This window comes from Leuciscus leuciscus (genome assembly GCF_965113295.1).
Source record: "Leuciscus leuciscus genome assembly, chromosome: 4".
NCBI classification, from domain to species: Eukaryota; Metazoa; Chordata; class Actinopteri; order Cypriniformes; family Leuciscidae; genus Leuciscus; species Leuciscus leuciscus.
In genome coordinates, this window is record NC_138728.1 from 52,674,689 (window position 1) to 52,685,735 (window position 11,047).

The following is an 11,047-nucleotide window of genomic DNA, read 5'->3' on the forward strand; positions in this document are numbered from 1 at the left end:
GTGTGTGTGTGTGTGTGTGTGTATTCTGTGAATTTTAAAAAGAAATTTTAACCAGAAAAATCTAAAATCTATTCCCAAAATCGTGCAGCCCTATAGTTTCTCTTGATATCAGTATGTTCACAGTTTTTTCTTTTTTTTCCTTTTCTTTCAGGGACCAGATGCAACTGAGTCCTGCTGACTTCAACATTCACATGAGTCTCTGTATATGAACATGGTAAAGTGAAAATCAAACACCTTGGAAATGAAAGGTATGTACAATGTTTTTAGGAATGGCACAAAGGTCTCTGTCTTTGGATCATTGTTTTCAATGTGCTCTTTTGTCATTTGTTGTGTATTTTTGGATTATGTTGTGTTGTAAATAAATCCAAACAATCTAAAAGGCATTCTTTTTAAAATCTCCTCATTCTTTGTGCAAGGTTGCTCTGAATGACAGGGCCTGATCGCTCCTAATAGGGCAGTTAGGGGAGTGTCTTTGTCTTTCTCAGGTGTTGAAGGCTTACATATTCATGAGATGATCACGCCTTTTCGCATAAGGCTTTTTCACACAAAACACGTCTTAGAAATTTAAAATCAATATATTGTCTTATCTGAATGAGCAGTCAGGGTGATTTTCACATAGTTTTGGAGCAAATATTCTAGGCTACGTCATACAATTTTCAAAAGTCTTGTGAAGAAATAATCAGTATGGGTTTCATGGCCTTATTTCATTGAGAATTTTTTTTTGTATTTTCACAAACCACGCATAAACGTCAATATCTCAAAACTACAAACTTTTACATACATGCTGCTGATATATTATTGTAGCAGAGTTTGTGCTGAATACAGTGTAATTAGACTTTAGCCATGAAAATGTCACAAGTAACAGAAAAAAACACAAATGTCAGAGCATGTCAGAACACCTCCAGGGCCCAGAAAACAGCTCAGACCTCAGAGGGTTAAGGGAATCCATCCTGAACCGGTTAGTGAGCTGGTGGTGCAAAAGCCCAAAACAATTGGCAAGGACGGTCTGAGGTCCACACTGTACAAGGCATATACAGGTGATTAATTTGTTAACTGTTTTGTTGCTTCGTGAGACTAAGTTAAGTTTTTTTTATGTTATGACTAACCAAATTATGGTTACCGCAGATAAAATGAATAAAATTTAAATGTAGTTAAGCACTCATGTCTAACTTTTCTTTTGTGTGACCAATAATCTTGTGTTTCTCTTTGCTCTCTTGTCTAGGACCACTGCCAGATCCATATATGATGGCATCTGGAAGCAAATTAAGCCAGGTGCAGCCCCAACCTCTCATGGCTGTTGTATTGGATGGGGTTTCTGAGATGGAGCTGACGCCATCTAAATTTGGGTCTGTCCCTCGTGGATCCCCCATGTCCTATCACTGTCCACCCAAGAAGTCCAGTGACCTCCTCCTACACCACATGGCTCCAGAATTTCCATCCCTTCCTCTGATGCAGCACACTTTTCCCAGGTTGCATTTCGTCCTGACCTTGCATCAGTTAATGCATCTCCAGTCTCTTGAAGTGTCACCGCAGCTGTCCAGCGAGATAGCAAAAGAAACTCAGCAGCAGTCAAAATGTCCTGCGTGGACACAGCTACGGCGACCAAGGCTGACTGCTAGTCGTTTTTGGGATGCTTGTTGTAGTAGGGCGTGTCGTGCAGAGCTGGAGTCTGCAGCTATTCAGATGATCAGAGGCTCCACAAAGCAAACAGCTGCAATGAAGCGTGGTCTTCTAGTGGAGCCTGAAGTGATGGCAAACTATGCTGAACTGTTGCGAGTTAATGTGTTACCAGCAGGATTCATCATTCACCCTGACGCACCACATCTCGGGGCCAGTCCAGACGGTCGGGTGTATGACCCTTCAGAGTCGCCTCCTTTTGGCCTGGTTGAGGTCGATGGAGCGAAAATGATGGAACAAAATGCTGTACAAGTTTGTATCAGGGTCAGACCCCTTATTAAAAGGTAAGAAAAGATCAATATTTACAGTATGGAGGTGAATTTGACGTCAAAAACAGTCTAGAGGTAACATTATTGCTGAGGGATTCACCGAGTGAACAGTCATTAGCTAATGACATAATCATAAATCAGTACCAAAAGCTGTTTTTGTTATATGATTTATGTTTTCTTTTCCCTTCAAAGAAATGTACTGGCCAGTGAAACAGCAAAATCCCCAGTGTTAAATGATCTCACAGATCTGTTAATATTGATGAGCCTCAGACTATCAACACTCATTCAACAAGCCATTCAGGATCATCAGCAGATCATCTCACTTTATTCTGAGTGTTTGCTGTTAGAAACACATTATTTGAGTCAGGATATATGACTTATAAAGCTATACTGAAAGACAACTATATTAAAACTATATTAAAAGACAATACTGTTTCTCGCAATGTTACACATATAAAACATCAAATATGGCAAAAACAAAAACACTGTTGACACTCAGGTAACTACCCTACTAAATCATAAAATGTTCATATGAATATAGTTCAACATTTTAATAACTACATTCATTGCAATAATGTAATTAGATCATTAACGTGTTACAGTTTTGTATACTGTGCAGAAGCTGACAATGATCATAACAACTTTAGGCTATTATTAGAGCAACACAAAACAATAGTTTACTAGCTTATCAAACTGTATTCATATTTATATAAGCATTTATGTATAGGTTTAAAATGGCTCAGGTGGCTCACTATTGGCTCAAAGTTTTATTTACAATGTATTTATCAGTATCGGTTCCAGTAACAAATCTGATCTGCTAAAGATGTGAACGCTAGTAATAGACGTCAGCAGCAATTCCCCTCACAGATCTCAAACTTTGAATTTTGACTCGACATTCAGTAACAGTTCTCACTCCAAACATCGAGACAATCACACAAACGAACACAAAATCGCTCAGGTCTGAATGAACTCAACATATTCTCCTCATGCTCGCTGCTGCTGCACTAAATGTTTATTTCAGAAGGAAGACGCCAGAAAAGACGCACAAGTATTGCTGTGATCGATGAAAACAATACAGAGATGAGCCTGTCGCTTAATCAAGGTGTATAAAGTGTGTGTGATGGTTGTGTAAATATGAGATACCGTGAACTGCTCTCTCCTCACCTCAGAAGACTAGAAAAACGGCGCGAGCGAGCAGTGACGTCATCGGCCTCCAACCCCCGCAGTCAATGAGGGCCACGCAGATTCACATATTTACTAGTAGCATTTGATTAGTTAGTACTATTTTAGAACTGAAGTGACTCCAGTCCAGTTACTAAATGGGAAAGGAACTTTTTTAAATAAAGCACAAAATAGGAATAATTATGCTGATAGAGCACATCCTGTATTTTATTGTATTTTAATGACTATTTAACTCATGTAGAACATCAACGGACATATTCAGCACGTGGTTTCAAAGGTTATTAAATGCGTGATATCAGGTCTCGCGATGTAAACAATTGCTTTACGGCCAAAAGAAATCTGCTAAAATGCTGTTATTATTGCGCTCCATCACGCTGTTCGAACCCGAATGAAGAAGACGTTTTAAAGAATGTCCCATCTGCTTTGATGTCGTTGATCTACTAGCTATGGTGTCTGAGAATCGCCAACGAGTTTTTACAACAGTGTTGTCAAATATCTATTCCGCAGCTGTGGGGGGAGCTCTAGAGAGAAACCTGCAAGCAAAAAGCGAGAATACAGTGAAGAAATCCCGAAACTACTGAGCCCTGCTTTAAATCTGTTAATTTGATCACCTAACATGCATCATTTAATTGCCTCAAAACTTCAAAGCCATATAAATATTAATATAGGTTTAGGAAGGATGGTTGGAAAACAAGCATATGTGGAGAAGTAGAAACTGTGAAGCCATGTACTAATGGACTGTTTATGTCATCGTACAGAAAGAAATATCTTGTACTCAGAGCGGTCGGAAGCTGGAATTTCAAGCTATTTATAAACATTACTTTGTACTAAGAGACAACAAAACTTTTTTGCACTTTTTAATTCTTCAAATGAACTGAGGAGAGTAGACACTTTACCGTTTTGTAAGATGTACTCTTATTTGTATGGCCATAAATAAGATTATTCATTTGTTTCCACTGCTGAGGAGTGTTCGCGCCGGCGTCTCACATGCGCACACAATATGTCAGTTCTAGCACCGCTAATTTTGACATCGCAGCCTGGTCATTATCAAAATAAAATACAGTCAACCGAACTTATAAAAAGTTCTGCTTAATTTAATTTGTCTGTTGTACACTATGAAGGCAATGCCGGTCAATCATTATACTGTCGACTTGCTGTTATTCCAATTTACCCTTTGATTGAACATGTATTCCCAGGATGAGATTAACATTATTACAATGGATTCCTATTTAACACAGATTTACTGCATGTTTTTTCCCCCCACTAATTACAGTGGAAATAAGCTAAATTTAACAACACAAGCACCTATTAAACAAATTGCCATTATTATTGTTGTAAAAACATAGGCTAGGCTATATTTGTTTACCTCGAATGTGTATACATTTTGGAATTTAACATCTATGCAAAATAATCCTTGAAACATTTCTCATTTAAGGCCATTCCTGATTGGAATATGTGATTGGTTTTGATGTGATGTGATCAATAATCATACATTCTGCATTTCCATTTTGTATGTGGATTAGTGGTCGACCGACATTGTTTTTTTGATGGCCGATATCTTAGAGAGCAGGGTGGCTGATGGCCGATATTTATATATATATATATATATTATTTATTTTAATCAGTATTTAATCAGTTATAAATAAATTAGAAAACAAATCCTTAAAATAAACATGCTTATACTTTAGATGGCAACTTCTTGAATCTGCAATCCTATAATATTTTTCACAAATAAAGTAATCGTTTAAAAATATATGAATATGTGAATAAAAAGTAAACACTGTAACGGCACTCAGTAATCTGGTAATTTCATGTGCACTGGTAATCATATTTTTTCAAATAAAGACAAGGTAACGCTAATATTACAGCACACAGTGAAAACGATATGAATATGACACAGTGGGCAACTGGATATAGCACAGCATATTTTAAAATGAAGGATTTAAAGTTTTTCGATGGCGTCTCCTGTGAAGCTGATCTTCTGTTCGCATTCACTCACTTCCCACGGACCGACCGTCACTCGCAGTAACACGTTTATCAGGCTACAAATGCACACTTCTCAAGATGTCACACAGCTGGACTCCATTAAATCTGCAAGGTTTGTGAAATGAAATGTTTATTAGATATTCAGAGATTTGTTTAAATCATGTAGATGCGCATTTGCTGAATGTTGACGGTAAATGCTAAAGTATTTTAGCCCGATTGTTTGCCTTTTCTGTTACAAATAATATAAAAGCAACGCTACTATCTTTGTTTACCAGTTCTGTCAAACAAAGTATTAGATATGACTGACAGAGATCGTAAACTAATGAAGACGGAGAATGTGAGTGAGCGCTGTGTGATCAGGCGCTGCCGTTCTCTTCTCAGGCGCTGAACACCAGCGCCGCCCGTCAAAATAAAAGTCCCTCTTCCAACACATCGGCCAATCAGAAAAAACGTATCAGCCGATGCCGATATTTAAAAAATGCCAAATAACGGTCGACCACTAATGTGGATCATTCATTGTAAAATGTAAACTGTCATCTGCTTGACAAAAGATGTATGCCACTGCCCACTGACATGCTTCTAAAGCTATAGTTATCCAATTGTTTGGCCTTAACGTGTCCTCAACTACCTCGACGACTAATCTTTCTTCTTTCATTCTATCTCCAAACTAAATTAAAATTTTTACCTCAAAGTCAACAAAGGGGGTGAAAAAAAAAAAATCAATACATCTTTATGACAAGTTCTTATTGTGCAATTGTGTTTAATGTTCAATTACAACGTTTAATATGATGCAAAACAAATTAAAATAGCTTAAGATTTGACTGAATTACAGTTGTTTTTCTACTGACACACAGGCCTGTCCTTGACCTCAACGTGGCTGTTCTGACCATTGCCCTCTCCTTTTAACTCCCCTTACAAGCTACAGAAAATGGATTAGGCACACTGTAAGCTACATACTATAAGTCCTCTCATTCAATAATAATAATAATAATTATTTGTTACATTTATATAACGCTTTTTCTGAGACCTCAAAGCGCTTTACATAGAAGTGGGGAATCTCCTCAACCACCACCAATGTGCAGCATCAACTTGGATGATGCGACGGCAGCCATATTGCGCCAGAACGCCCACCACACACCAGCTTACTGGTGGAGAGGAGACAGTGATGAAGCCAATCAGTATATGGGGATGATTAGGAGGCCATGATGGACAGAGGCCAAGGGGCAAATTTGACCAGGATGCCGGGGTTACACCCCTACTCTTTTTCGAAGGACATCCTGGGATTTTTAATGACCACAGAGAGTCAGGACCTCGGTTTAACGTCTCATCCGAAGGACGGTGCTCTTTTTGGCAGTATAGTGTCCCCGTCACTATACTGGGGCATTAGGACCCACACAGACCACAGGGTGAGCTTCAAAGTCTCGACACGATCCAGCCGAGGAATAAGAGTCTTATCTAGACAAACCAGTAGGGGTGTCCCTGACTATATGGATTTTCATAGTTGAATCAGAATCGTCAAGTCTTGCCTATAGTCGAATCATGTGTCTGGGGGCGGGGCTTTAACATTTCAAAGTGGCGATGTACAGAAAATCACACAAAGATATAGAAGAAAATGTATAAAAACATTTTGGATCAATAAAACTAAGAAATAACATAAATAACTCCAGAAAGGCCACACTGCAGACAGGATTTGCATTTCACATGCAAATCAAATTAAATCGGCTAAATTACCTGTGCAAGCAGGCTCTAAGTACAGCACAACATCGATGCATCATGCACCGAAAAAATAAACAATTAATTTACTGAATTAAATTAGAACAGAATATACCTTTCTAATAAATAAAAATACAAAACGATATAAATCAGAATCAAGTCACAAGATGAGGAGCAAATGTGTGCAAAATGCCTAAAGTGCAGGGGAACATATATTCAAAACACAAGCCACAAATAGTTAGATTAGATCATTCTGACAGATCAATAAATAAAATAATAATAATAATTAAATTATTAAAATAACGATAGTAGCCAGAATTTTTTTTCTTTATAAATGCTAAACTCAATAAATGCTAAACTGGAGTGGCAGTCTTTTTAGCTAAAAATGTTCACAGCATCCAAAAATCAAATTAGAACCGGCTGAAAAGTTTTGAAATCACTTGTATATTGATTTATCTAAAGCGTTCGACACTGTAGACCATGATATATTGTTAGATAGACTTAGAAGTGTTGGATTGTCATACAATGTAGTCTCGTGGTTTAAAACATATTTAAAGGGAAGAACCCAATGTGTGCAGGTGCAAGGTATCAATTCAGACTCAAAGGAAGTGGTTAAGGGAGTTCCCCAAGGATCTGTACTGGGTACTTATCTACTATATATATTTACACTGTCTTGATGTTAATATTGAAAAAGCAAGGTTTCACTTTTATGCAGACGACACTGTCATCTATTGCTCTGCTCCTACGAAACAAGAAGCTCAGAGATTTACAATCAGTATTTGATACTATGATACTATCCAATCAAGGTTTTTTATTTTAAAGCTGGTTTTAAATGTTGAGAAAACAAAACTCATGTGGTTCTCCAATTCTAGAAAATCTTTAGATAATTAAATTGTTCTTCGAACTTTACAAGGAAAACTGATTACATTAGTGTCAGAGTATAAATACCCCGGCATCATAATTGATGACACATTAAAATTTAATTCACACATTGATTACTTGAAACAAAAATTAAAAAAGAAGTTAGGATTTTATTTCAGAAACAAGTCTTGCTTTTCATTTAATGCAAGGAAGAAGCTTGTGTCTAGACTTTCTTGCCGATTCTTGATTATAGGGACGTAGTGTATCAGCATGCTCCCTCTTATATTCTTGCATCCCTAGATGCTGTGTATCACGGTGCCATAAGATTTATTATGAATTGTACATTTTCTACACATCACAACAGAGTTTCTTGGTCTTCTCTTGCTGTACGAAGGAAAATGCATTGGTACTTATTGATATAGAAAAGCAATTTTGGGTTTTTTACCATCTTATCTTTGTGGTATGCTTAAGCAAAAAGTAGCAGGTCACTATTCATTGCGTTCACAGTCTTATTACAGTCTGCATGTACCTCGAGCTAGAACTAAGTTAGGTGAAACTGCTTTTAATTATGCCGTACCAACAGATATTAACTCTCTCCAAATGACATTGAGACTGAATCATTTGGTGTCTTTCAGCAATTTTAGAACACTTACACATGCGCTAGAGAAAGATTTTATGACTTGCAAATTCTTCTGAGATTGTATTTTTAATACCAATTTATTGTTTTATTGTTATATGTGTGTTTGAATAAGTGGTCCGCCTATCTTGGCCAGGACACTCCTGTAAAAGAGATTTTAATCTCAGTGAGGTTCTCTACAGGTTAAATAAAGTTTAAATTAAAAAAACCTTTGGGAATTTCTGACTTTATTTCTTCCCCTTTGTCTAGGAGTGAAATCGGTCTCGCTCGCACGGAAATGTGCATTTGGAGGAAAATGACTGTTTGTTCTCTTCAGAGCTGGAGAACTGCTGGAGAGTCTGAGTCTGTAACGTGGAGTATCTCTCTGTCTCACACGGCCTCTAAAGACACCCATCCTAACAGTATCTTGTGAAATCCCAAAAATGAATCAGATAAATAAATGTAAACAATCAAAATAAAATGAACAACAAGCCTATCGCTACGTTTTGGTATATGTAATACCTTCTACAGACAGGCTTGTAAATAAATGTAAACAAAAAAGTTAAATACAGGAAAATATATGATATATTTATATAATAAGAATATATTTTATAATATATACAATATATTTATCTAATGAATCTGTCTTAAATAGTGTTCTTTTTCAAATTGCGATACTAGAGAGCGATCGTCGTGTCTGCACATCCAACAAGTGAAGTGTGAGAGAGTGAGCGCGCATTGCGCGCCCCCTTAAATAGACTGCCGTTGGAAAAAGTTTTTATTTTTTTTTATTTTTTATTAACGGCTAAACTAAGCTTTAAACAGTCAAAACAAAAATCCGAGTCGGCGAATTGTTAGTAAATAAGTGAAAGGACATATGAATAAAAGGATTTTTGTGAAAAAAGTTCAAATTAAAGAGTTACACGATGTTTTAGTGTAATTAGGTCACTCTCTCCTCCGCACATGGTCGAGCAAGAGTGGAGAGACAATGAAACAACACAGTCCACGAGGGAAAATGGCAATATAAAATCGAATTCTTGTTACAGTTGCATGGGAATGGTGTGTACATGTAGCCAGGGCTGTGCCTAATCATGCTGATGTGAACATATTTTTGTATCTGTGTTGTGCATGTTGTTATTCATTTTTAAAGCACTCAACTCATGGCGACGACATCGGATGACGTCACGACCATCGTTCGTCGTGTGGAATGTGGTTTTCCTCGTCATGAGGGAAAATATTTATTTTAGATCAAAATATCGAGTTTTAATGCCTCAAATCATGCTATCCTCTACATCTCAATCAACTAATATTCGGGTAAGATGGATCATATTTTTAATTCTGGGTGTTGTTTTTAATATTTAATGTGTTCCTCAGAAGGAAAATAATTAATTTAAAATCAATTAATGATCAATCTGTCTTTGCATTTAAACATTGCACATTTTAAACAGGACACGCATTAAAGGTAGGGTAGATAATCATTTTTCTAAAAAAAAAAACATTCCAAATTTGTTTAAACTGTCTTTATATACCAATACATAATTAAAATGTAAGTACTCTGAAAAAGAAAATTTAAAAATCGAGTGACTGTAGACCTTTTAATCTGCAATAAACACAGCTCATCATTTCCATTCACTCCACCCCCTCCCTTCTGAGCTCCTTCCAAAGCCACGCCCCCAAAACACATGAACGCGCGACGCCAAACGCTCAGGCTCAGCTGGAACAAGACGCATTTATTACCTGAGACGAGTGGAGAGGAAGGAGCGCAGTACATACAGTGACATCATGTCAGAATCACATGTAATAAAATACCTAACTTTATCACTATGAATATAAACAAATAAGATTTCTTTTAGTACTCACTATCAAGCTAGCATATCGATAATGGTAAAGTTTCATTCGGTAACGAGCTATATTTATAAGGCAAAACTAAAAACAGGTTGCATTGATACACGTTTTTCCATTACCATCAGTTACACTGTGATGAAGATGAATTTCGTGTAAGATTCATAACATATACGGTGTTTTGCATGTAAGAGTTTCCATGATGAAAACATTGTTGACTCTAATGAAGACTAACGTACACTCCGAGTCCGGAGAAAAGTACCGCATCGTCGGCTCGAGGACAGGTCCGGGGTTGAGGGCGAAGCAGAGGAGGTCGTTCAAGAGTGCGGGCAGGGTCCGAGGAAGTAGTTTTTGCCTTGTTTGCCTTCGCTGACTGCATATGCAGGTGCTTTGAGCTGAATATTTCCCGGGAACGGTGACATGTGATGAGTGCACGCAGGGCAGCGCGCGCAGTGGGGCTCGGGGCGGGCACGAGACATGAAGGCATCTGATTGGTTCTTTACATTCGCACCGAATGGCAGTGATTGGTCAGAGTTTTTACTGTCCTGCAGCTGCTACAGAGGTCTGATTTTTTTCATTCCTTTTTCTAAACACATAATGTATTGACTACTATCAGGATGGAAGGACCATTTCACCCAGTATAAAAAAAAGTGTTTCTGAACAGGATTACCTACCCTACCTTTAACTGAATAAATGTTAGCCAATACAAACATATTTATAGAAAACAGTTGACAATGTATAGACAGGAGTCCAATAATAGCATAACGAATCACTTATTCTAAAAATAATATGAAGTAACGTTATAAGTTCCGAATCCGACATATAATAAGGGCTGTGTTAACAGTCAACGTCCGTCATTTAACGAATTTTAAAAGCAGGGATGGATAATACAAAATGCTTT

At 37.3% G+C, this 11,047-nt stretch overlaps 1 long non-coding RNA gene across 1 annotated transcript; it reads left to right on the forward strand.

The window, feature by feature from the left end:
* Positions 1-938: 938 nt before the first annotated feature.
* Positions 939-1,644, forward strand: LOC309497074. The gene is made up of 3 exons (XR_014205353.1): positions 939-1,037; positions 1,223-1,496; positions 1,546-1,644. It is a non-coding gene; the product is annotated as an uncharacterized lncRNA (long non-coding RNA).
* The last annotated feature ends 9,403 nt before the right edge of the window (positions 1,645-11,047 follow it).